General features: G+C 23.8%; 1 protein-coding gene across 3 annotated transcripts in view; it reads left to right on the forward strand.

The window, feature by feature from the left end:
- The first annotated feature begins 813 nt into the window (after positions 1 to 813).
- The window catches only part of LOC129606300 (putative uncharacterized protein DDB_G0277255), a 44,381-nt gene continuing 17,287 nt past the window's right edge, over positions 814 to 27,907 (forward strand). For all 3 annotated transcript variants that reach the window (XM_055516550.1, XM_055516553.1, XM_055516552.1), the window contains exon 1: positions 814 to 1,469. The gene's annotated coding sequence lies outside the window, so the exon portion shown is untranslated. The remainder of the gene's footprint in view (positions 1,470 to 27,907) is intronic.

Genomic DNA, 27,907 nt, shown 5'->3' on the forward strand with positions numbered 1-27,907 from the left:
GTTATTCTAAATGCTTTCTACCACTTAGCTGCTTAGGCAGCTTGCAAACACCGAATATTATTCATGAATTTTGTTCAAATATTTTCATCAAACATTGCTATTATACTTTTTGTCATCATTTTCAAATATTTCTTGAACCAATGACATTAAAACAAAAATTACTTAAAAAAACAGCCATCCCATGCGATTGTCTTTTTTATATGAATACATATTGCATATAATTTGCTTTCGAGTTATCATTTTATTCAAAATATAAAAAACAGATTATAATTATATGTGGCATTTACTTTAACAATCGAGAGTATACAAAATGAAGACTCGATAAAAGTCAAAAACTAAATATAAACTTTTTCTCTTTCTATTAAAAGAGCTCAAAACTATATGAATATATTAACTGTCATAATGTAACTATTTCTCAAATGAAGTACAAATATGTCTTGAATACATATATTTTGGTACTCTTTTTAAGTACTTGTTTTTCAACTACATATAAACATAAAATCATTTTATTATTTTGTATAAAAATTTTTATGTTGTCAAAAATAATATAAAATTGCGGGTATTACATGATATTAGTAAAATTATAACTTAATATTGTTAAAATTATTTCCTAAACAAATATAAAATTTAGAAAAAAAAATCAAAACCAAAATAAATCGAAATTGATATTATTTACAAAAATGTAACGTTAGACAAAATGTAATCATATATGAATAACCTTGATTTTGTAATCAATTTTTAAAGTAATCAAAAAAATTTGGAATCTTTTTAATTTCAATTTGATACTTTTTGATTAGTTGTTGTTGTTGGAGAAGTAGAGAGATCATGATTTGACAGCAAGTTAAAAAGTTTCTATCCCGAAAAGTAAAAATATTAAAAAAAATATATATATAATTATTTTATATCCTAGATTTTCGAAGGAAATATATTCCATAATAAATTAAATGTAAATAATAAATAACGAAAAAAGTATACTATTGTTCTAAAAATAAGTGGTAAAATAATGGAAGTGTGTATGAAAATTTAATTATAAATGAAGAAATAAGATGTGAAAATTTTCTCGGCTAGTTTTTTTTTTTAAATACAAAAGGAAAGAAAAAAAATTGAAATAAAAATAAAATAAGGAAAACTTATTAAAAAATATTTTACTTTAAAAAAAAGTAAATCATATTACAAAAAAAAAATATTAAAAATAAATACGAAATATTTTTTTTTCAACAAAAAATAAAAAAATGAAAAATCATATCAAAAATAAGTTTTTATCAAGAATTAAGCAATAAAAATTTTTTGTTCAAAATTTTTAAAACGCAAAAGAAAAAAATTCAAGTGTACCCCCCATTACAAAGAAAAAAAAGTAAAGAAAAGGAAAAATTTCAATAAAATCAATTTTACATGAAAATTTGAGAAAAGCAACTCTATATCAAATTGATATAATCAAAAACTATATAAAAATAAAAAATTCATAAAAGGTAAGAAATTTAATGACTACTTCAACTTTTTCATAAGTAAATAATGTAGTATGTACATATGTATGTACAATTATAAATATGTCTTACATTTTTATATTAAGAAAAAAATATAATCTAAAGTTCAAAAATAATTTGAAATCTGCCAAATAAATTGATCATCAAGAAAATTTTATACTAAACTCGAGTTCTTCAATTTATTTTTGGTTATTTATAAATTTTATATTTACATTTTAGAAAAAAGAAAATATACCCAGCTTCCTACCTTCCTACTTTAAGATCCACTAAATTTTAAGATGTCAAAATATCCTTCCAATAAACTTTTATTTGCATAACGACGAAACCAAAATTTCAGTAAGAAAAAAGCCGAAAACATCAATACATAACCACTTTTGCATATTAAAATTTACTTCAATAAAATCTTTAAATTTTAAACTCTCTGTTGGACTTGGAATTTTGCTGATTTTTTTTTTTGTTTTGATTTTATGCTTCTTTATTTTAAATTCTTGATTATGGCAAATAAAAAATATATAAAAAATAAAAAGTTTCTTTTCAAGGTGCTTTTTCTTGCTACATATAAACGAACATAGCTGTGTATAACTTATATAATATAGATATTAACACATGTACATGCATATATAATAATGAAATGTCCATATAATATGTATATATGTAGGTAGGTAGTTAGGTACCTACTTACTCTATATGGCATTTGTGTATATTAAACATACCATGGAGATGATGACACATACCTAATTATTATTTCAATTTTTTTAAATTTATTTTTTCTCTCATTTTTTTTACTTTTGTTTTTAAGGAATAACCGATTAAAGAATGGTGGGATTAAAGAAATGAAATAAAAAAAAAATTAAATTTGCATAATAATTTTAGTAAAATTATGGACCCAAAAAAGTAGTTGCATTCCATGACGTTGAATACAAATTAGAATTTTGAAGAAAAAATAATTTAGAATCAAATTCTCTGATATTACAATTTAAATGGTGATTATGAACTGAAAAGGACATTATCTCTAAAATAAAAATATTATTTTTGAATAAGTAGTAAGGCACATAAGTTTAATAAGTAGTAAGGGATTAGAATTTAGAGATGCAAAATGTATACAATATGTATACATTATAATTCCACATTATAAGTTCACAGACAAAATGTATATGTTGGTAACTATTTACTAATCTACCTACTAACTTATCTACCTACCTTCTTAAAAAAAAAAAAATATTAATTTCGCGTTTTATTTATACTTGAAAACTAACGAGTAAAATGAAAAACGTAAAGTAAACAACATAAGAGTAAAATAAAGTTTTAATTTTCGAATTTTGCATCTTATGTTATCTATGGATGTGTTTTATACTCACACATAAATATACAAGCTTATATTATATTGTTCTTATCACAATAAAGTATGTTTGAAGTTTTTTTTTTATTTTTTTGTGGTAAATAAATATATACATATATATAATTATGTGTATTCCAAGTTATGTAAACAAAAATACAAAAAAGAAATGAGAAGAATATAAAGCTTAAACTACTTTACATTTTACAAAATTTTTAAGATTAAAAATAAAGGAAAGAAAAGGCATAATAGCATAAAAAGTACAAAAAGAAGTGGAATATTAAAAAAAACTTACAAATAGTTAACAGAAAACCTTTAGTTATGATGTTGGACTAATTTTTTACTTCACAAAAAAAAAGAAGAAAAGAAGAGAAAAATATTTTTATCTCACGCTACGCAAAATATTCATTCATTGAGAACTGATGCGATGCCCTCCCACATACATAAATCTTAGTGTTTGTTTATTGTTTTTTTTTTTTTTAATTTTTTATAAGTATAATTGTACGTATTTTTTTTTTCATATTTATTATTATTGTTATTATTACTTCTTTGTTATTTATTTTCTTATTTTTTTCTCTCTTATATTTTTAGTCATATAAATATACACAATACACTACTTATTATAATATCAAAGATTTTTGTCACTTTTAAAATACAAAGCAAATAAAAATACTTCAACTTCATTTTAAATATGCACTAAAGTATAAATTGAAATAAAATAAAAAAAAAAATTGAAATTAAGTGGAAATTTAATAAAATAATAAGAAGAAAATTATGATTCCATTGTGTTACGTATTGTTTTGGAATGTGTTATTTTATTATTATTGACTTCCCAACTTGGTATAATGGCTTCGTATGTAATGAAAAACATAAACCAAAAAAACAAATAAAATGGACCTACTACCAAAGCATTTAAATAAAAAATTATTAATAAAACACATTGAAACAAAAAAAAAACAAAAGTTTTGCAAAAAACACTGTTCGAATTTTAAACAGATGTTAAAAGCACATACATATACATACTTATGTATGTACATATTCAAAAAAAATTTAAAATAACAAGAAAACATTAAAATTTGTGTAGGTAAACTTTTGACTTTAAGACCAGTAAGAGATTCCAAAAAAAACGAAAAAAAAACAAGAATTAACCTTTTTTAAATTAAAAAGGGCGAAGGTGTTTTGTTTTATAATACTTAATAAAAATAATCAAATTTGTAATATAAAAATGATCGATAAACATCAAGACATTTATAATTCTTATTGAAATGTAATAAAAATTTCAAAATCAATGAATGTATTTTAGTGTGTGTGTATATACCTACTAATGTAAACCTATGTTTCATTTAAAGGTCTTGCTTGCACTATAAAAAATTGCTCTTTGCAGTACCTACAGCAACAATAACACTCTTGCACTTTTTTTTTTATAATTTGTTATTCACTTTAAAATGTCATCACATAAATGTAAATTTAAAGTGAAAGTATTTGTGGCGCCCGATTTTCTGTTAAATTTTGGCAATTGGCCTTTTTTTTAAACCTTCATGCAATTGATTTTATTTTCATATAAGTGCTTACATTATGTATAGTTTAAATAGGTAGGATTATTATAATATAATATAGTTAGTCAATGAGATTTTTTAATAAGTAGCTTTAAGTACCGAAAATGATTTTGTAAAATCAGTTAATTAAAGTTTTTTTAAACTCAAACGACCGCATTGTGTCGGTAATAACTATTGCCAACCGCATTGTGTATACAATAAGGTAGGTTATGTGATAGCGACAAATTTTACATACTTATCAAGTTTTCTATGGGAACGCACTTGTCCAAAACTAACATACTTATTTATAATATCACTGTACCTGGCAAATGGTAAGTGTGACATAAAAAATATTTATGATCAAGTTGTAGAGGATAATGAAATCTTTTTTGAGGCAAATAACGTTTTTTTTTAAATTTTTCAGTTTTCTAACTACAATTTCATGTTTCAGAAACCATTGTTCGAAAGTAATAAATCTGATGTCAACCATTGATATAATCGTTATGGACAGACCTACATTTAATTGAAAAAAAGGACCAATAAAACATTAATTTTGCTTCAAAAGCTACGAAATTGTTACGGATACTTTACAGATGGAATTCTTTTAATCTGATTTTCTTTAACACTTTTAATCTGATTGTTTTTAAAACTCCTTGTCGTCCGAGTATGGTATTTCTTCTCTGAAAGTGACAGTTTTCGCAATTTCTTTCACTGATTTAATGTTCTTATTGAATACGCATGTAAAATTGCTAGCATAAGAACTGTTTATACATGACCATTTTCTAAAAACTCTAATAAATAAATCCTTCATAAAGAATATTGCAAAAAATACCTCCTCTTCACCTATCTAAATCTTATACTTATTTATGTAGATAAAATTTGTTTCTGTCCATTAAATATATTCGAAAATTCATTAAGTATAAGAGTAATTACTTGAAAGTCTAATTTTATAATTTGAGAAAACATTGGGCAATAGTAATTTAATTTGGCATTTTTAATACTTAAGCATTTTATGAATTCTAAACTAAATCAAATAAATTAAATATTAAGAACAAATCATCTACTTATTTAATCGAAAGCGTTATAAGTAATTTTTTATTAAACTTAACTTTCCATCAGGAATTATTACAATCGTACTATAAGTATGTATTACATATACTTCCTTAAAAAATTAGAACCAAAACTGGTAAGTGGAAGAAAATTTGAAAAATTTTGACTACATGCGTGGACATATTTATGAAATTGTGAATATTTTATAAAATTTAATTATCATTCCTACTATTAAAGCCTCACTTTCAAACTTATTAAAAATAAATTTTGTAAATTAAGTAAGTAGTAGCAAATTTTCCAAAATTAAATATCAACCTATGTGATAATTTATGCTTATATGTATAAGGTCATAAAATTTTTATTTCAAGTTAACAAGATAAAAAAAAAGCAACAACAAATAATAAAAATAAATTTATTATGATAAATATTTGACTGTAAAACTCTTTCATATTAACTTAAGTATATTAAAACCCTTAAACTCAATTTATGATTCTATTTTTAATACAAACAAAATACTCGTAAGTATGTATAAGCAATAAATATAAAAAAAAATTTTATAGGAATTGTGAACCATATGTCCATTCTTTTTATGTCAACGTAAGGTCAACGTATAATTTTAGTCATATACATGAAAAATTTTTGATAAAAATAGCTCAAGATAGATTTATATAAGTATATGTATTTGTATACACTTGTCCTATGATCTATACTAGCTTATTGGGTACTTACTGCGTTTGAATGAGAACAGGTACCTAAGTATTTAAAATCAATTTTTATTTTTAATGTTAAAATTCTTTTTGTATTTGTAATTAAAATTTTTTTCAAAAGTCATTTGAAGCATAATGATTTTCAAACACAATTAAACAAATATTTTGCCACTTAATTAAATTCTAACTCGTATATTGATAATTTTTTGAAAATAATAAGTATAGAAAATATTTATGTATAATCGAGACATTGATTAGATAATGAGTGCATTAGTATGATCACACAATTGTATTTGTAATTCCAATTTTATTATCATAGAATCAATATGAAATACAATGTAAAAACAAATACTTAAACTAATACTAAAAAATACAGGAACACAAAACAAAATTTTATCAGTCACAGACTTATCATCTATTAGATAAATTAATTGAATTTCAAATAAACAATTCGATTACGAATATTCCGTAATAGCGCAATAATGTAGATTTTTTTCGTTACACAAAAATTTTTTTTAATTAATTTTTATGTTTTCACTTATTTAAAGTAATAACAATTAATTTGTCACTGTGCGGCAAACTAATGCTTAAAAATATTTTTTAGAAACTACAATTATTGTTTTTATTTACAGATGAGACCCACAACTTTGTCAGAAATATATGGTAAAGTTGTCGAATTTTCTAAAGAAATACAAATTTACAAATTAAACGCGGTTTGCCTTTATTGTCATAATCAGTAACAAATTTTTATTAAGTTGCTGTACTAACGCCTTAGAGTAAGTTTAAGCTTACAAAAAAATCGTTTCTCGAAATTATTTAGCCCTTTACACAAATTGCTCTTTATATGAAAGTACTATTCATTAATGTACGCGAATTGCTGTTATGAAAAATTGTATTCCGTTATTGCATTTTTTAAAATTAAGTATTTAAAAAAATTTACAAAGACTTGAAAATAGTTTTTTGTTCCAACAATGCACGTTTGAATCCGGAAACTCGAATTCGCTAGGATTACCGCTCTGTACTCGTATAATTTTAGAATTATCTATAGGAATTACGAAAATTCCGTATACTATCACCACTATATTTACATGTTCGTATATATACAGGGTGTTTCGCATAATGTGGTAAATATTTTCGGGGATGATCAATTTCCAGCAAAAATTTACTTACTTATAATTTTGTTCTAAAGTTTGAATAAGTACTAGAATTTTTAAAAGAAAAACAAGCAAATTAAAATTGAAATTGCAGGGAATTTATTCTAAGTATGTTATTAAAATTCAGAAAATTTTCAAGTAGAAATTAAATAGAAGTTATTTAAATTTAATTAAAGTTTGTTTATATGTTCGTTTATTAATACAAATTATTATAATCGATAAAAAATTATAAAAACGGAACCTAAAAAAAGGCAAAAATTCAAAAGATTTAAAAATAAAAAAGAATTTTTTTGATGAAAAACAAAGGATCTTATTCATATTACACTAACGCTACATCATTAAAAATTTAGTAAAGGTTATAAAAGGATTTAAATTTCATCGAATTTTAATAAAGATACAACTACTTATAAGATTATAATACTCAAGTATTCCTAAGGAAAAATTTTACAAAAATAATTTACTTATATTAAAAAATATTTTTTTTTTTCAGAAATCTATTTCACTTTTTTTTTACTAACTTATTAACTGATTAAGTAACGAATACTATAAAATTCAAAATTCATAAAGGAATATGAAATATTCAAGGACTTTTATTATTTATTTAAATTCATTCGCATTATCAATACATGTACCATTTTGTAACATTTTATAATCCCTACTATATATTTGCCGTACACATTAAAAAATTTTAATATCCAAAAAAATAAAATTTTCATTTTGAAAAATATGAGCAAATATAATTTAAACAATATATTAATAATTCAGAGAATTGGGATATAATTATGTAACTAAGTATATAACTAAGTATAGTCAGATATTATTTATTAACTTAAAATTTATTTTATCCGACCCGGTTTATCCCTCGTTCTTGGCTTTCCTTTTGAAATTCTTTTCTCATTTTTGTATACCTTTTTATTTCTAGTCAATTTTAAATTTTTAAATAAGTACCATAACCTATATATATACTTAAATTATATTAAAAAATACATAAATTCATATATTATCTACATAAATTTCCAGACAACTTGAGCGCATAATATAAAATTTAATTCTTAAATTATTAAAATAGCAAAGGTTTATAAAAATTCTATATATGTAAGTATATATAATATACTTACTTATTTATTGGACAATAATTTATAAATTTAGAATATAAATACGCCTATATGGGTTTATGGGAAAGAAAAAGACAAAGAGATAGAGAGAGAGTGAGAGAGTAGGTAATATCAAAATATATAACTTGTATACTATATGTTTATTAAAAAAATTTTCATACAAACTGGCACATACAAATATCGTTATCCTTGTATACAGTTATTCACCTGTAATCCTGTTTTATATTGTTAAATTTCCGTTCATTAATCATAACTTCGACAAAAAAAGATCTGATGTGAACAGCACATTATCGATCGCATTGTTAAAGTGTTTCATAAGCTTATAAAAATGTCCTTCAAACATAAATTGTAAATTTTATGAAAAATAGTAAGTAGGATGTAGTTAAAGTACCTAGAAAAATTTAAACTTGTTACATCTTAAATTTTCACTCGTAGGTACTCAATATTCCCGAAATATTTACAAATATTTGGTGTAGTAAAATGAAAGTGAAGAAAATTACTCTTCATTTTTAGCCTGAAGCGTTAGGTGCTAATAATGCATAACTTATAACATAAAGCTTAAAAAAATTTAATTTTGTTCTGAAAATACTTTAGTTATGTTTCTTTTTTTGAGTTTCGATCTCAGATTTTCGCCTGATAGATATATTATTTCTGAGACTTTGGGCACATTATGTTATATCAAAATGAAAGTTAATATAACTGACAACATTTTCCGTAAAAAAACGATAGATTTTTTGACCTTGCATTTAAATATCTCTGAAACTAAAAAAATGTAAAAGTTGAACGGTTTTTAAGACAAACTAAGTTTAAGGCATCATACCTTGCAAAGAAAGGCACAAGAAATAAAATGTCACTTGGTAATTTTTGTTCGTCTGGACATATTCATCCTATTTCGAGAGTATCACCAAGTTTTGAACACGCCGTGTATAAAATTTCAGAAAAATTCGATGATTATTTTCATAACTGTAAAATCTGCCCGTAGAGACCTGATTTATTTTGCAAAAGTGGATCAAACCGTCCCCTTAAACTGAGATAGCTATATATTATCGCCAAAATCGGTTCAGCCAAAACTGACATACAGAAGTGTGCAGACAGTGTAGTTTACTTGCGCTTCTCTAGTATGAAGAAATGTGTTTCCAAAATCCGACATAGGAAATTTAGTTCAATTACATCACCTCCCTTATTATATGCAATGCGGTCCTCCGTAAAAATAGAAAAAATTTAAACACAAAAAAAAGAAAAATAAGAAAAAAAAAATTTGTTTTTGTTTTCTATTTTGTTCTTTTGTTTTTTCCTTTTTGTGATTAAATTATGAAACAAGAGAACAATATGACAGATGCTTTCATGAAATTTTTGCAAGATAAATGAACATCATCACATACAAGAATGGTTTATGCGTGTATATATGCATATATGTGAAGACATACAACAAACTAGTTTTTTTTTAATATATTTTTGTTTTTAACTGTATTTGATCCTTAAATACTTTAGTTTTTTCTTTTTTTAGTTTTCAATCTTTATATTTTATTTTTATATCAGCCACACGTGAAGAATTTTCATGTATAAATTCTTTGATACACACATATGTACATAATGTGTGCATTGTCATGTTTTCATTTTAGTATACTAAAATATTTTCAAATACAAGATTTCTTAAATCTTTCATTCCGATTTTTCATACATAAAAGAAAATTAAAGTTTTAAAAGAAAACGTTCTGGGTATTCTGTAGAAATTTTTTATTTTTTCTTCTTTTTGGTAAATCATAACAAAATAAATTCAAAATTAAAAGGAAAATTTATTTTTTCTGAAAGAAAAAGTAATGTAAACAGTTACTGGAGAAAAATTGTTTTTATAATGAAATTCAATAATAAAAAATTTTCTTCCAAAAAAAAGAAATAATAAAATTAGCTTTTTTAAAAATTTAAAAAACAAAAGAATAAATAATTGGAAATTATTATATTGAAAAATATTGGGAAATTTTGAAGAACCCTAAAAAAATTTCTTCATGCGATGGGTTTTTTTTTTTGAAAAATAATTAAGAACTCAGTTTGGCTTTATTATTCACTAATTCGTAATTTCGGGAAATTTGTATAATTTTATTGTATAAAGTTTTACTTATTTTAGTACATAGATATCACATTATTCAGAGCTCTTGCAATAATCATAAAGAAAATTCCATAAACTCTTTTAAAGTAGTTTTTATTCTAAACGGGAAATAGCGATCAATTTTTGAGAATCAAAACTAAACTGTTTTGTAAAATTTAGTTTTGACGTTGAAAGAAAGTCTATGTGCTGTTTGCCCAACTTTTTAAAATCAACCTTCCAAAACTAAGAAAAACATCAATTTTTTTTAGAAGTTTTAGAGATTTAATATTGCTATCATATTATGTTTGTTGTAAAATTCAAAATTGGAATGAAACTTACTTATGAAGAACTTTCTTACTTACTCTTAAGCAAGTATATCCTTTTGTCTAAGCTTGTAAAGCATTCCGAATGGATTCTTTTGGAAATTATCGCAAAAAACATATTGATCGTCAAGGAAGAGGAAGAGGAAACGACGTTTAAAAATCCGAAAAAAACACAAAACAAAAATTTTTAAGTATGTGCGTACTTAAGACAAATTCATAAGTAATAGCGGATTTATATTAAGTAATAAAAGTATTAGAAATTTTTAAGTCAAACAATTCAAAAAGTTGCACATTTTAAAATTTTCATGGGGGATGCTTTCTACTATACAGCTCGCATAATAATAATATACGAAAATTAAGATAAATTCGTTTTGAATTGTGTCATCGTTTACATAAATAGATACCAAGCTATTTTTTTCTAAAAATCTAAAACCCTATATCATTTAATCTTAATCTTATCTTGAATTTAAAATTACATTTAATTTTTTTAATTAAAATCTTACTTTAAAATTTCTTCGAAAATCAAAAATTATTTTTTCATTTATAAATTTATAACTAAGTAAGTACTTTTCATTATTTATTTTTCAGTTAAAAAAAAAATAATTATATTGAAGAAGTTATACCTTATGTAACCATAACAATTTTTGTTGTCAACCTTGAATATTATGATTAAGTATGCAAATAAATTAGTATTCTTGTATATTGCATAATATTGTCAACCAGTATAAAATTACTAACAAATTTTCTACACTGTTGTCGTCTTTTTATGATTTCAAAAATATCAGTTAAATGAAGCAATTTTTGGTCAACGACCACATTTTTTATACTTATTAAAATATACATTTATACATGTATATACATTTATATTATATATACGTGGTCATACGTACACTTGTATAAGTAGGAAAAAATTAAAGCTCAAATTTACTCTTGACAAAAAAGAGTAAGTAAGTAAAAAAAAAAAAATTAAATTTTATTCGTTTTTTAGCACACACGCATTTTCCTATTTTTGGCAAAGCCTTGTTATTAAATGACAAAATTCGGGTCAAATTTATTACTCTAAAGTAATTTAATTCTAAATAGTTTTTAAACGCATCTTTTATATTTATAAAAAAAAAAAATTTTCTAGATCTGTTATTTAATAAGTAAGTTAGTATATATGTATAAATGAACAAAACAGAAAACAAAAAAAATTCAATATCATCAATTCCGTTTGTCTGTTTATAAGAAATATGATACTTGTATGTGCGTATATGTACGTATATACGTATGTTTTCTTAATATTAGGTTATCAATTAAATAAATATAATATAAAAAAAACCAATGGTTTGTTAAACAGCACATTCTTTTTAAACAATTTGAGCAGAACTTGTACAAATTTAGGCTACAAGCCTAAATAGTGAAAATTAAATAGAAAATTTTCAAAAAATTTATTTCTGAATAAAGATTTAGTATTCTATTGCTAACTAAATTAATTAAAGCACAAGGATACGCAAGAGGACGATTATTAGAAAATTCTTGTTTTTGTAAAATTTTGATTGCTTCAATGAAAAAATATTTGTTGTAAACTTTTATAGGGGTAACAGTTTTAGGAATTATGTTCTAGCAAATTAAAAAAATTATCGACATTTTGAAACTGTTCAAATTAAGTTGGCTTTTTACATCGTATAATATTTGAAACATCGAATTCGCGTTTAGAATAAAAATTTATCCTGTAATTATGTATTAGTTTTTTAAGGTAATACTTGTAAGGAATACAATTCATGGCTTCTCTTTATTTACAGAATTTCTTTACAGAATCGCTTTTGATATTTGTAAAAATTTTGTTTTAGCGAAATAATGTTTGACTAAATTATGTCAGAAATTTTTTAATCCGAAAGGCGTATGGACAGACACTGTGAAATCAATATGAACATCTTTTCCAAATTTTTTTGGGAAAAAACTAAATATAAAATACAAAAATTTTGAAATTATACAAATACATTTTGGAGTGTAATTTGTTTTGTTGGAACGAAACGATATAAGTAATATCTCTTGAATCTTCACCCTGAAAAGAGCGTAAGTAAACAAAATGTATACGTACATAATTTCGATATTGAATTATGTTTTGGAAAAATATAGTGGCAAAAAAATGCTCTGTTAAGCTCAATTTTCTATACACTTTACGAAATCAAAATTAAATTTAAATTAAATGATGTCACAAATTTTTTCATTATTTTGAGCTTAGATGTCTTTCATAAAGCCTTTCGCACTAAAAAAAAAAAGTAAAATTTTATCAACGACATTGTATTACGAATCGTGTTACTTGATTAATTTATTCGTTCCCCCGAATATGTCACATTGTTTGCACATGTCAAAGAGTACAAACCAAATTGATTTTCCATTATAAATTTTTAATATAATCAAATACAACTTGTTTGTTCCCTTATTATTTGTATGAAAATTAAAATCTATAAGTATATCAAAGTAATTATGTAATTCTGATTCGGCAGGAAAACCAGAAATAGCTCTGCACAATTGAGTTTGCAGTCATATCATTTCAAAAGCAATAGAAATGAAGTTGGTGTTGACAAACTACAAAATAAACTTATAATAAATACCCATAGGCACATGACACTGCGGTATATTTCAATGGATTTCTGTGCTCCTTTGTAAAATTCAAATATGTCTTTCTACTGAAGAATAAGAGTTTGCCTAAACCTTATAAGTATGTACATATATGCTTTTCTGGTACTCTTATAAAACAATTTAATTTTTTGGATTATTTAACAAGTTTTTTTATAAATTCCTAATTTGATAACAAGTTCTATATTTTTATTCTTCTGAATATTTTATAAAATCTTGTACTTTAATATTCTAAAACATCAGCTCGTAATTTACATATATATGTATGCTGTACTGTAATCTTTAAAATATTTAAATTTATATTGTAAATTTTTTTTTAGAAAAGTTGAACTAGAAAATATTGGATTTGCTATTTGTGAACCAATTTCACTACACTTATATATTTTGATTTAAATAAAAAGAATGGACTTCATTTCAGAAAATATGGATGGAGTCGTTTAATAATTATTCATCTAAATACCTTAGAATTCTTACTTATTTAATTTAATTAATTTATTAATTTTACTTATAATATTTTTGGTATAATACTTGTGATGATGGCACTTTGAATATTAAGTAATAACAAGAATCAACAAAATATTTCCTTTTGAATATTTTAATTTTTAAATGAAAATTTTGAATTAATTTCGAAATCCTTATTGTGCAGAGCAATGCTATTACATATATTTATAGATATACAAATTATATAATTGAATGTATACGCTATTTGGATATCATCCTTTCTCTGTATTCGTGATGATTTCTTTTTTTAATTTTTAACGAAACAAATATTTTAAGTTCAATGTGAGTACAAATTAAGTAATCATTTATTACATTTTTTTTTCTCTCTCATAGTTACAAACTAATGACCTCGACAATACTTGAGTAATTTTCAATTTATTCAAAGAAAAGAAAAACAAAAAAAAAACATGGAAAAACGAATTGAAATTTAATAATAATAAAAAAAAAGAAAAGAAAAGAAAATTAAAAATCTCATATTATTTTTGCTTCATTTATGTACGCTTTGTTTAACTTTTTAAAAATATTTTGGAAATGATGAGCCAACACGCTACGCCATACATTCAAAATGGAATGTAATCGGTTTGCTTGTTTGGGGTAAAAATATTTATACTGTTGGGTTAAGTGTATATGTGTACTTATAGTTTTCACATTATGAATAATTCAACATTTTTTTTTCATTTATTTATTTATTTATTTGTTTTTTATTTGTACACATATTTTTGGTGAATCTACAGTGCTAATAATTAAAAAAATATAAAATTTAAAAAAAAAATGTATAAGAATATTTTTGTATGTACATACATACATATATATATAAAAATTCCAAAGAGGGAATGTTGTGTTTTGCATTGGTATTAAACAAAAATTTCGCTTCTTAATTTTAAAAAAGCTTAAAGGAAGCCAGCAAAAAAAAAATTATTTTTAATAAAAAATATTATTCATAAGTAAATTTAATTGTGATAAATATTTGAAATGAGCAAAAATATTGATTTACTCATACTTAATGCGTTACCGAAGTTAGCACTTTTTTCTTAAGTCAATAAATATTTCTTAAATCAAGTTTACTTTTCTGCCATAAAGCGTATGTGTCACGTGAAAACTTGCGTTCTATACAAATCTGTTAGCATTAGGCTCACGATAATTTTCTCAGAAACGAAGCTTACGCAATTATTTCTTTATTTCATTATTGTAAAATAGCTCTTCAGATTTCAGAGATTTGAATCAATTTTTTTAAATTTTTAGAATAATTTTCTACCATAGATAGCGACTACTGAAGTCTTCATTTTTAAAAATATTTAGTTTTTTATTTGATTAAACAAAATTTGTTCACCTTTCTAATTTGAGTAATAGCCTCCCGGAATAAGCAAATCTTCAAGCACTTTATTTTTTTTTTAATGGGAAATGCTGCAATATTAATTTCGTTCTAATCTATTTTTATTAATCGCATTGCATACAATAACTGAGGTTATGTGATGGCGTCAAATTTCAGATGACGAGTTTTCGGGGGAAACGCACTTATCCATGATAAGAAAGTGTAAATAAACTTCTTTTTAGGGAGATTTCAGTCTATCTGTTGGTCTGATCAAATTTTTGAAAAATGTCAGGTCTCAGGAACACAACCTTTTGCGGGTCAATTTTACATTTTTATTCATATAAAGAGTAAAATCATTAATCAATCAATTTAATATTTAAATTCGGAGTATTAAAATACTTTTGCAAAAATAGACAACACTAGGCATCAGTTATGTGGTGATCACACCAATTGTTTTTTCTGTTAACAAGGAGTAAGTATTAAAACGAAGTCACTTTTGAGATAATACAAAATAATGAAGGGTGCTCATATTTTGATCTTACACCCAAAGAACTTAATACATTTTTAACTCGAACATTGGTAAAAATAAAATTAAATTGCATTCAGTTCACATTTTCTACTTATTAAAAAAAATATTTAGTCCAAGCTAATTGCATCCCGAACTCGACATCTTGTGTTTCATATATACACATAAATTTTATTGTCTATATATGAGACCGCAAATAAAAAATAATTATATTAATAATTTGTATTTAAATCACATACATAAATGTATAAGTAAATATATGTAATTATGGAAATTAAAAATAATTTATTTAAAAATATTGAGTTTATTTTGTAAATTAATGCGATTGTATATTTCAACCACATTACCACAATTTCTGTTATATTACGCGATGATAAGAATATTATGCAATTACTTATATAAGTACTTTTTACGAATGATTGTGGAATATATATACATATATATGGTATAAAATACATATTTATTTGCATTATAAAGGTAATTGTGCTTAAAGTAGTTAAGTATAGTTAAAAGATTTTTATTAAATATATTTACTTACAAATAAAATTTATATAAGTACTTAAGTATACGTAATGAAAAATTTGCATAAAAAATCATAATTTTAAATTGTAAGTAAATACTTACATTTTCTGAAAGTAAGTGCTTGTTCTTTTTTGCACTAAGTACTTACTCCCTAAAAACTTTCCTAATTTGTTCCTTATATATATGTAATGGAACTTTACTTATTTATTTTAATTTTCAAATTTACTCATAATACATAATTGTACTCATATATGGGTTTTTAAAAATAGGAGTTATTTAAGAAAATTCGATTATTTCAGGGAATATTCTAGAGCTCTTGTTAGCGAATTATGAATGTACAAGAATAAGAAATGATTAAATATATTAATAAACTATTAAATAATTTATTTTTATAAACTTTAATTTAATATTTAAGAAATCAAAAATTAATGTAAACTTGAATGTTTTCTTGAAATCAAAATGTTACAAGGACCGTTTTACTTAGTAAATTAATTTGGGCACCCATACATTAATTATGTGTTCAATTTTTTTAATAACTATTTTACAATATTACACAATACCATTGTTCTGAATTTTGAAAATTCAGCATTTTTAACAAAAGAACAAAAATTATCAATGTTTTGGGCAATTAAAGTAACCATAAACAACAATTATATGTATACACATCTATATTAAATGCATAATGCATACATAAATATTTAAAATGACTAATTAATTTGTATTTTACAGATAATTCCAATAAAACGCACAATTGAAACGGTTTTGCAAATTAATGTGTCATTTCAATATTTAACTCTTATTATATAATATATTACATTGTCCTTTGTTTAGATTGTCGAATTTTATATGTATGTAAGTGATAAATTTGGGTTCATAATCTGTTAATCCATAAGTATTAATATTCAGGTAATCAAAAATTTCTGTTTCTAACAAAAGATATTAAGTTTAGCATAAAAAACAAATATTTTGCGCATAATAAATTTTGCGGAAAAAATGTATATTTTTTTTTTCAAACCTAAGCTTATTTAATGAAAAATTATATTATTTTCTTGTATTAAAAATAAATTACATGAAATTAAATTTATATTAATTATAATATTAACTTAATGGAAATTCCTTACATACAACTGCAGAACAGATGGATGCCGTAATCAAAGGAACTAGTTAAAGGCAGAAAAATTAAAAAATTTTAGCTATAGAGGTATGAAGAAATTACCGAGAAAATGTTCTTCACATTGCTTTATACTGTAATCCACATGATTATTAAGTATTGTTTACATTGATTTGCTACATGCAATCTACTATTTGAAACACACAATCACAAGAACATATATATAAATAGGTATTGTGCCTATTACACTAATTATATTATGAATTTACTAATAAAACGTGTAGTTGTTAAATTGTATCTAATGTGCATGTATCTAAGTGAATCTCCATGAACTTAAAATTGTATTTCTATAACAATTGATGAATTGGTTTTCATACAGCTTATTCTAGATCTAATTAATATTGAAACTTTAATAAAATTTATGATTTCTTTTTAAAAAAATTTCTTAAGAAAATTATATTTTTTACAAATTAACCCTTTAATTTATTGGGTAATGTTAAATCATCAAAATATATTACAAAATATACTTATGCGCCTCTTGAAATTTCAGTAAAATAATTGAACTAGTTTTTTTGAAAGTGGTATAAGTCCACTTTTTAAAAAGGCTAAGTTAATGGTGATTTTGATGAGCTATAGACACCTTATCTCCACAGTTACAATCACAATTTCAATAGAGTTCTGAGAGTTCTGCTTAAACATAAAATAAACAAAATATGTTATTATGGCCAATATTTTTTAATTGATTCAAATGCAAAACCTTAAATATGTCAATGTATGAAAATGGACTTATACCACTTTCAAAAAAACCAGCTCAATATACCTATACGCATATTATGTAATAAGTATATATATATGCAAGCATTATATATAAAATGAAGTTTAAAATTTAAATGTGGGAGGAAAATCAAATATGCACTTTTCACGCTGGTTCCAATTCATTTACAATATAAATCCAAATACTAATGTAAATGTTGTCTTTATGCGTTTTACTTACTTACATTTCTAATTTTGTAATAAAATTCATCTTAAAAATTAACAAAAATTAAAAGCTAATAAAATTATTCCCCATATTTATTTGAGTGTTTTGGTATTTTTTTTCTTGGGAGTTTTTTTGGCAAAATTAATTTTAAAAATGATTGAATATTGAACTTTATTGAGTAATTTTTAAATCGAGGCTTAACTAAGTACTTTTGAAAATGATTTTACACTTACAATTTTTTAAACTAAATACTAAAAATATGCTCACGGTGGCAGAATATTTTTAACAAAGTCTGCCATATTATATTTCATTCCCTGTTCCGTCGCTACCCTGTCTTGCTCTTATTCTGGATTTTTAAACTACTGTTCCTAAAACCTAAACAATTTTCATTTAAACTTTAAAATAACACAAATTATGTATAGCACCCTGTGCTTAGTATTACTAAAATCTAATACACATTATGCACTTTTATCATACTTACTTATAAAAGCTTTAAAAAATTTTGAATACTTAATAAAGCGAAATGAAGAAGAAATAAATAATAATAAAATAAATGGGAATAAATTAAGTGGATTTAGCATGTGCCATGTATACTGGTTTAAAATTTTAAAATTTTTGTTTTTTGACTGAAATTTTCAAAATAGAAATCGATATTGTATTTGTTTACATTATCTAGTTTCTAACAAATTCGACTGGTATAATAATGACCATACCATTTAATTTTAGAGAGATTTAATAAGTATTTAAGTATGTGTGTGATTTATATTTGTAAAATTTATGCACATATGTAATCGCTTATACGTGCATTAAATAAATTTGAACTAAATGAGAATTTTAATTTTATTTTATTGTGTTCAGAAAGCGAGTCATATGAGTAAATTAAAAATTTTTTAAAAAATATGCAATGTAAATATTTTCAAAATAAATATTTGATAAATTTTGAATAATATACATAGTTAGTTTACTTAAATTTAATTATTATTATAAAAATATTTATGAGAAAAAAAAGCCTATAAATTATTTTTGAAATCGATCGGATCCAAATTTTCAAATTTGAACAGCAACTTTAATTTTTAATTTTTTTTTATTGCTTTTAATCCTTTCGTTGTCAATTTTACGATAAATATTATTAAATAAATCGATATGCAATTGCGATTTTTTTTCATTGTTATTTAAATGTATTTGTGTTATTAAAATTTAATAATAAAGAAATAAAAAATTTGCCTACAACCATAAAATATTCATGTAAAATTAATTTTTTTTTTATATATGTAACGTACATACATATTTAAGTAGTCTTTTTTTTTTAACCGGATGTTGACATTTTTATCCTAAAAATAAAAATTGAAAAGAAACAATAAATAAAAGAACAAACTGCATTCAGTTAAACAATATTATACTTCATTTAGAATTATTTTTATATAATGTTAATATGTTTGAACGTATGTTTTTACAATAAATATAAAAACTCATTTTATTTCAATGTAATATGCCTACAACAAACAAAACAAAATTTAGCGCTGTTCTATAAATATGACTACATACGTATATACACAATACACAAGCAAGCATTTATTCATATACACAAGTGAGTGTGTATATTATCAAGTCATTTAATAATATATCGCTTATTATTTAACAATTCATTAGCATTTTAAATTATAAATCTAATAATAATGATATTCAGTTTATAATGCTAATCAAAAATGTGTTGGAAAATAGAAATTATAGTAAATTTTGCTAAATTTTCGAAAAAATTCTACAATAAAATTATTTCCCTGTCTTTTTATCCGTGAGCGCAAAAATCTAAACCAGCTAATAGCACTATTTTGAGATAAAAAGCTGTTAGTTGAATTCACGCTGAATGTAAACGGAAGGAATGAGAAATTAATTTCTCTAGAACAAAATTGGAAATTACCCCGCTTTAGGCAGCAATTACTTTAAAACAAAATTTTAAAAATTATATCATTCGTTGTTTCAACTTTTGAGATTTTTTAAATTCATTATTTCAATATACCAAGTCCTTGTGAGGTTAGAAAACGATTTAAAAGAAATTTTAAAATTAGATTTTTAAATTATTAAACTATTTAACCCAGAGAAAATGTAACCACCTCGTAGCAGTTTTTCAAAAAAAAAATTAAAAAAAGAAATACTTATTAGTTTCACTCTGTCCGTGTGTCTGTGGAAACCATCAACATTTTCAAACTTTGCAAACGCAGAAAAGTAGTGGTCGGTTTCATTTATTACTGGATAGCCTAATTAAATATTAAAAAAAACAAAATGACTGCTAGCATTAACCGTTATCTAAGACCTGCTTTTGCTTTAAACTTTTGATATCGTTTTTCTTCTAGGAAATAAGTGTTGTGACTCTAAAATTTTAGCAGCTCTTAGATATTAGTAAATAGTTTATTATTTACTAGTAAATATTTCATTAGAAGAATATTTTTTTCCGCCTCCACCAGCTATCAACTTATCGCCTCTCAAAATTTGTAAAATTTGAATTTCTAGCATCTTATATTTCAGAAACTACATGGTTTTTAAATTTCAATAAATACAGACAGCTGAGGGTAAATCCGTGTCATCAAAAAATATAATTATTTTTGTTAACTCACTCAATTAACCCTTAAATTCGAGTACTATGGTAATGTCTGCCTCAATTTTTCGTCTTTACATCATCCTAAATGTATGCAATTGATGAAATATTTTGATATATGAATGAAATTATTTTGTGTACATACTTATATACATTATTTAGACTGTTATTAAAAGCATTATTTTCAGTTGTTGAAGGGAGAAGCTTCTTTATAAACCTTTGGTTTAACCTAATATTATTTTTAATCAATCTCTATTTCGTTACTCTTCATTTCGGCTCTAGTCTCTCTTTGTTAAGGTTTTTATAGGAACAATTTTGAAATGTGAAGTGCAAGGTACTGCTTATATATACGGCAAAAACCAAGATTTAGTCTGAAATTAAGTAAAGAACGATTCAATAATCGTTAAAATATTTATTTGTCAATCAAGAAATATATTTAAGTATTTGACATAATATATTTATATATAACATTTTCTTTTATTTTTGATGTTTTGTTATCCCTTTAACTTTTAACACACATTGATGTGATTCATCTTTAATGTCTGATACCCTATAATTTTGTCATAGCCATAATTCATTCTTTGATATTACTTATTGTTCACAAACGTACTATATACCTGGATATATGTACGTACTAATAAAAAAAACATACAAATAAGAGTATGTGCAACTACATACAAACATATATATGACATACTTGTATATGTACCCTTTCTTTTTTGATAAGATACAAGATGTTCTCTCCATTATAACAAAATTCTTTGGAAAATATATGTACGTAAATAGCTATACCATTATTTTATACTCGTATTTGCACGCTTATGCATCTATGTTAGTATGTTAGTATTTTTATTATATATTAAATTATTACTGTATAATATGCAATAAGTATTCTGTTATAAATTTTACGTACATACCAACTTAGTAAAAAAGAACAAAACAAAAATTTAAGCAAGAAAAAAAGCATAAATCTCTGAATGAAAGTTGGTAAGGCAAAAGAAAATTAGCAAAAAAAAAAAGAAAAGGAAAAATATTTTTCTTTTTTTTTTCAATGAACAGATGACAGACAATAATAATCGCGCAGAGCTGATATAAATACAAAAATTGCTGCAATTTCTACTTTGAATTGAATACGGTGGTAATAAGAGAAAATAGCATCATCCTTATAATCATTATCAATATCATTATCATCGTAGTCGGCATTCTTATCAGTATTAGTTACATATTTATACTATAACATACTCGTAGCATGTAAATAGGCAGTATTTTTTTTTTGTGGAACTTCTGTAATTTTTCTTTTAAAATCATTTTAAAATATTTAAACGATTGCAATTTTTCTTTATTTTTTTTTCTCTATTTTCGATTTATTTACACTGGTGACTTTTAGTCTAATATTTTAAGTTTTAATCTAGTTCAGAAAGAGTAGAAAAATAAATGTATAGGAAGAGTAACGAGTTTCTTCGTAAAATATTTTCATCCAACTTTATATTCATTCGATGAGACTTCATTATTCACAATTGGAAAGAATTAAGGAGTAATATATTCAAAAAGCTGGTCTAAAGTTTGATACTGCTTGGTTGGTTGACGTGGCCGGTGCAGGAGATCCACAGCGCCCCAATTATCGCAAATGAGCCGTTTTGTCTCCACTTCTCCGTGATCACCAGGCCGTCATTGACTGTACGATTACAGGTGATATATCTAAGGCAGCCGATTCCCGTGACGAATTTATCTAAATCCCCAATGCTAATCTTCGATATCCCGTTTAGCCGCGTCAAACAGACTCTGACCCACGTTGACACTGCTTAGAGAAAATTAAATCAAACTTAACTCATATATTATATTTACAATAATTACGCATTCATCCCTTACATAATAATTTTGTGCAATTATTACCATTGAAATAAAATTAATTTTATTCCGTGGGTGGATTAAAAAAAACGGCACTCAATTCTCGGCAGTTGATTTAATTACACGGGAACTGAATTGTGGGTCTTAAACTCTAAGAGGAAATTAGCATTAAATTCTCTGCTACATTTTAGGTTGAATATTCAATTTTCAAAAAGGAAGTTGTAATTGTGTAACGGAATTTTCTGCATGATATTAAAATTGTAATCTTTAACAATCAATAAAAATCTATTCTTAAGGTATCCACTCTCTAGAAATATTAAAATTTAAAAGGTAAGCAAGAAAAGTTTCTCTATCTAGTAATATGATAACTCTTCACATATAGTTGATTTTTAGCTCAATTTGTAATTTGGGTTCTTAATATAACAATACGTCAGTGGAAAGGTTCTTTCTTGAAAGAAATATTGGATTTTTATAAACTTTTAATTTTGCCATTCCTATACAATGCCCTATCATCTGTAAGTTTGAAGTTAATATCAAAATAGACTTTTTGTTATGAACGAATGGGCATGTTATAGAAACGAAATTTACTTTTTTATTTAAGTATATACATATGTACATAGGTACATGACTTCATGCATCTATCCAAGTCTATAATAAGATAAGTTCAGTGGTACTGTAATCTTTTATCGTCATAGATCTCAGAAATGATTGATAATCATATTGTAATACAAAAAAATTATACATGTACATTGAGGTACCTAAATGTGGATGAATGTATACAAGTACTTATAAGCATTTGCTTAGTAATTGCAAAACATTTTATAAAGCATGTACTATGTATTTTGCCTATTTATTATTAAAAATAAAATTTATATATATGTATACATAACTGCAACAATATAATAATTGCAATAAAACTATATAGTATGGTGAATTAAATAATAATTGTGAATTTCATGGTGATTTAAGAAAAAACATTTCAAGTTTAATGATACTTAAGTTGAATTAATAAAATGTAAGAATTAAGACAATTACATATGAGCATGCACATTAAAAGAGTATGTGACTAAGATTATAAGTTAGGTGACTAATGTTAAAATTAATTTTTTAAATTATTTTTTAAATAACACAAAATTGTGAATAAATTAATTTCTTTTGAAATTTGTTAGTGCAATAAATAAATTATTTTGAGTAATAGAGTTTAATTATTTTAATTGAAAAACTAGTTAAATATTTATTAAAAAATAATTAAAAAACTTGTGAATATTTAATAAAATTATTTTATTAATATTCAGAATAGATTTTCTAAGTATTTAATGTAAGAAAAATTTTCTCAATAACCTCATTTGGTTAACGTCTCCATATGTTACTTTATAGAGGCCCGGGTTCTTTAAATTTAAACTAAATTCTAAAAGTTATAAATTATAAATCATCATTATTAAGTATTTATTTGTACTTACTAACGATGTTACTAACTCAAGACTTTAGGATTTTTAAAGCCATTCACATAGACTGGCATACTTTTACCAGTGCAAACTATGTTCATAGTATACATATAAGTATACCTATGATTAAATATTTCGTTTGTAACTCTGATAAATAATTCTCTGAAATATACAAATTTATACTTAATGTGTTTCATCTAAATGTCGAATTTGTTAGCCATTTTTTTTGCCACTTAAAAACCAGTCAAATTAATATTAAATACCAGAACTCTTGCGCTCCTTACTCGGATGCAATAGAATCATTAATTTAAAAAGTTACTTTAAAATTTTTAAAAATAATTCTATCTTGTAAAGTGTTTGAGCTATTGTGACCAAATTTCTGTGATTGAGATATTGTGATCTACTTAAAAAATTAGATCGAAACCTCTCATGTAATTTATGGGATTGAGATATAAAAATTGAGATATAAGCTTGTCGAAATCAGATATTTAAATTCAAATTTGTTTGTTTATCAGTTAAAATAGCTTTTAAGAATAAAATTTAATCATTTCGTGTTCACAGAGCTCCTTGAAATATGCAAAATACTAAATAAAATATTGTAAATTAGCAGAATTTTGATATTGGCAATACAAATTTTTCTTTTATTTTCTTAATTAAATTTTTTATTAATAATTTTAATTGTAATAAGCCGTACTTATAACAATTGAAAACTTCATTCAAAGAAAAATATTACCATATCTAATACATGCATACAAAATTTAAAGTATAGTAGGAGTTTTAAATAAATATTCCAATTGGATATTTTTATACTTAATTTAAAGGAGGACAAAATATCTTTCAATAAATTTCAAAGTAAATGAATCATGAGTGACTAATTGTTGAAGTAATCCTACAACTTTTTCTTTCTGTTGTTTGTGGGTTAGCTTACTTAAGATTATATAAATATGAGTATTACGTGTTCATGATATCAAGATTTTGGAAAATTTGGAAGAGTCATTGAGGTTAAAATTTCCGATCATTATGTGAACCAAATTTTGGCGAAAATATATGTCAAAAATATATCGTATTAATTTGGTTTTGTAAACTATGTATGATTATTGGTGTATTGTAAAAAGCGAAGTTATATTTTGTGAAAAAATACGAATTTCAATTATAAAGGTCTCAAATTTTCTATATTTAAGGGCAAGGTATTTTAACCATTCGTACCTAATCATTTTTGTCGTAAACGCCAAACAAACACACTGTTTAACACGTTTTCAAAAATTTGTTTTGTAATTGAGAGCAACTCAAATTTTATATTACCAGTCTTGTCAATTTTATTTGCTTAATATATTTTTCTTTTTGAAATTCCAAATTGTATTTATCATATTTCTTTTAATTTTTTTGTGCGAAAGCTTTTGTTGTGTTTCTTTGTATATTTTGCAACATAAAATATCAAACAAATCACATTACAATGTGTCAACTTTTAAATTGTTTGACCTTTTGTTATAAGAAAAATGAGTCAGCTTCAGTTTAATTCAACACTTTAAATGCACATGTGGCTGCTTGTAAATGTTATATATACAAGTTTTATATATTAAATTAATTGATATTTTGCATCCAAAATGATTTGTGTATATGCGTATATGTACTACTTACTTAATTTTATTAATTCTATACTCGTAATTAATCAGGAATAATTAATCAAAAAAAAAAAATGCCAGTGTAGATTTAAACATTTTGCGAGAAATTATCACATTTTTAAGGTGATTGAAAAAATTATAGCAGCACCGCAGCATCGGGAATGAATCACATTTTTTTATTATTCTTTATTTATTTCTTGCCATATTGTCATAACACAAAAAAATAAGAATTGAAATTGAAAAACATATAAATAAAATTATAGAAATAAAAGGTCTTGAAAACAAAAATTCAAAACGAAACCACTAAAAATAAAAAGGAAAAATTAAAATTTCGCGGTTTTATGTTGCGAAAGAAAAAAAAACGCATAAGTATCAATTCTGGAATTCAAATTTTTTTTTTTAATTTCTAAAATTACGTAAAATAATATGGGTTTTTGGTTAACATAATTTTACATTAAGGTAAAAAAATAAGTATACAAAATTATTTTTTATCAATATTTTCGCATAAAATTTATTTTATTTTATTAGAATTATTGTAATAACGTGACACAATGGGGCAAAATATCCGCTGAGTATTTTACAAATTAAAGCTTATAAGAGAATTCCGATAACAGAATCTAAAAGAGTGTGCTCAAAAACCCTTGGAGCAAGTTTTGCGTCAAAAAATGCAAAAACGCCGTATGAAACAAAAGAGAATTCAGACGACGATATTTCACATAATTTATTAGTGTTTTAGCAACTCTACCGAATAAAATTTTTATAACTTTTATTACTAGGTATGATTTTGAATCAAAATTTGAAAATTTTTATACAAAAGGCAGACCAAAAACTTAAATGTTATGGTAGTAATGTCGAAATATTTGAAAATCGAAACTTGTGTTAACGAATGTATTTGTGATTTAAGAACTAGTTTTAGACCCGAGAGCTTTACAAATTCAGTATAATATTTTTTTTCCTGCAGAAAAACTTGTCATAGATAATTTACATTTTCTAAACAAATTATGAATGAATTTGTTTCTGCCCCTAAATATATGCAAACCATTAAATATTTTGAAAAAATATTGTAAAATTATTGTCAATATTTTCATTTTGTTTTTACAAGTAGCTTATTACTCAAATAAAAATTAACCATTAAAGCTTTTACAGAGTAGAAGCATAAAAATAACAAAATTTTCGGTTTTTGAATTTCAAAATATTTTTGAAATTTCTTAGAACTTTCTTACTCTTAAAAATATTATGTATAAGTATAATTATATATACTTATATATGGACCTTCGAAATTCGATATTGTTATAAAATTTAAAAAAAAAATAAATCTCATGCAATTAAAATTCATGCTTCATTAGAATTTAACGTTTTTCCCATTGTTTTTTATCAAGAAAAAATTCATTTTCCCTTGTTTTAATTTATGATCTGTACAAATTTTGATTGTGAATACATTTCAGTACTTATACTTGCATATATAAAGCGATATTGATTTCCTTTTGACGATTTTATATACCCTGTTCATTTGGGATAAAAATTTACCGTTCAATTTGTAAGACTTACAGTGACATTTTTATATGTACATACATGTATACATATAATTATCACAAATGGTTTATTATCTTTCATGTAATTTGAATGCGATTGTGGCAATGATCCGAAATGCTGATATATTTGATCATATTTGAAACACTAAAAATTTTTTGAAAAACACACTTAGCAATATGGTCGCCTTTTTTTTTAAATAATTTCAGATAATTTATTTCAATCTCAGAAAATACTCAAATAGTAGTATTCAAATTTGACATGAAATGATTTTGCAAACAAGACAACGTTATAATTCGCATATGTTTTTCATATAGAGTTGATCAGCCCTTGGTATATATTTTCATTCTTTCAATCCACTTGTTTACGAATCACTTTGTACCTATTTTTTATACATATACAATATTAAATAAATAAATAGGTGAATAAATTAATTTTATATGGTTACACCATCTCTATAATATTGTTGCCATTCATAACATCACCATGTTATTATTTTTATA

The sequence above is a fragment of the Condylostylus longicornis genome, unplaced genomic scaffold, assembly GCF_029603195.1.
Source record: "Condylostylus longicornis isolate FDR11 unplaced genomic scaffold, ASM2960319v2 ptg000018l, whole genome shotgun sequence".
NCBI classification, from domain to species: domain Eukaryota; kingdom Metazoa; phylum Arthropoda; class Insecta; order Diptera; family Dolichopodidae; genus Condylostylus; species Condylostylus longicornis.